The sequence below is a fragment of the Lepisosteus oculatus genome, chromosome 18 (assembly GCF_040954835.1).
Source record: "Lepisosteus oculatus isolate fLepOcu1 chromosome 18, fLepOcu1.hap2, whole genome shotgun sequence".
Taxonomy (NCBI): domain Eukaryota; kingdom Metazoa; phylum Chordata; class Actinopteri; order Semionotiformes; family Lepisosteidae; genus Lepisosteus; species Lepisosteus oculatus.
The window spans coordinates 7,221,756-7,222,994 of NC_090713.1; the positions used below are offsets into that span (position 1 = coordinate 7,221,756).

A 1,239-nucleotide genomic window follows, 5' to 3' on the forward strand; every position below is an offset into this window, starting at 1 on the left:
AGCTATCCAAAGATGTGATAAACCACAGTTGATTTATGTTTTAACAGGGGGAGCAATCACTTTTTCACACAGGGCCATGTGGGTTTGGATTTTTTTTCCCTTAATAATAAAAACCTTCATTTAAAAACTGCATTTTGTGTTTCCTTGTGTTATCTTTGTCTAAAACTTCAATTTGTTTGACGATCTGAAACATTTCAGTGTGACAAACATGAAAAAAAAAAAGAAATCAGGAAGGGGTCAAACACTTTTTCACACCACTGTATATACAGTATATATTTTATTGAAGTTCAGTTTGTTTGTGTGCCTCTTCAGCCTGGACTCCTGTGATGGTCACTGCCACTGCCACTGAAATGCTCTGGGATCCCAGTCCGACGGGTAGTTGCAAGATAGATCAGGAGTTTAGGAGCTTTTCCAGCTTTCTGTTGGTACCAGCTGAGGCGATCATTATTGTACACTGCAGGACTGGTCTTACAGCTAACAGTGACTGTCTGTCCTGGAGCAGTCAATTTTGTAGGAGCGTGGGTCACAAAAATCTGTCCACTAGATTCTGAAAATGAAGAAAACATTGCAAAAAGTGGGAAAGTATTGAAAATACCAATTTATTCTGTAAATCAGTAATACATTATATGATAGACATACAGTATGAAAACAGAATAAATTAATAAGATATTTATTATGATGCTTTAATATTTTTTATTTTTAAATTAACATAAATCTTGATTTCTTCTTCACATAATACAAAAATGTTTTAAATTCTATAAAATATCCAAACCCATTCCTACCCTGATCAGTGATGAGGAGTGTCCAGATAAATATGATGAAGAAAGTCATTGTTCCTGTGGGTTCTGTTACCATGAAGCGCAGCTCTCAGTCTGGAAGTGTTAAACTCACAAGGCTATAAACACTCCCAGAAGTGTCTTCTATGCAAATTATCTTTCTGGGTTAGGCTGCACTAGTAGCCAGTCAGTGCTAGAAAAACAGGCTTGGTGCTGCGTGATGTGACAGAGCAAGATGAGCAGTTTAACATTAACACTCCCAGGACAACAGGACTAGACAGAAAGCAGCTTTATAAGGAGCAGAGGATTATACACAATCAGCTGAGTCCAACTTGAATGGAGTGGAGTGTGGAGAGTCTGGTTAAAGCAGTACTTGGTTTTGTGTGTTCAGGTACAGCAGGATCAATAGTTGAACTAAAAACGTATTTTACAGAGACTGAAGCATGCAAATGCACATATTAAA

At 37.4% G+C, this 1,239-nt stretch overlaps 1 long non-coding RNA gene across 1 annotated transcript; it reads right to left on the bottom strand.

Annotated features, from left to right (window-relative positions):
- Positions 1-245: 245 nt before the first annotated feature.
- On the bottom strand, positions 246-936 carry LOC138224144 (uncharacterized). The gene is made up of 2 exons (XR_011182495.1): positions 783-936; positions 246-547 (listed from the first exon to the last, which is right to left on the bottom strand). It is a non-coding gene; the product is annotated as an uncharacterized lncRNA (long non-coding RNA).
- Positions 937-1,239: the final 303 nt, after the last annotated feature.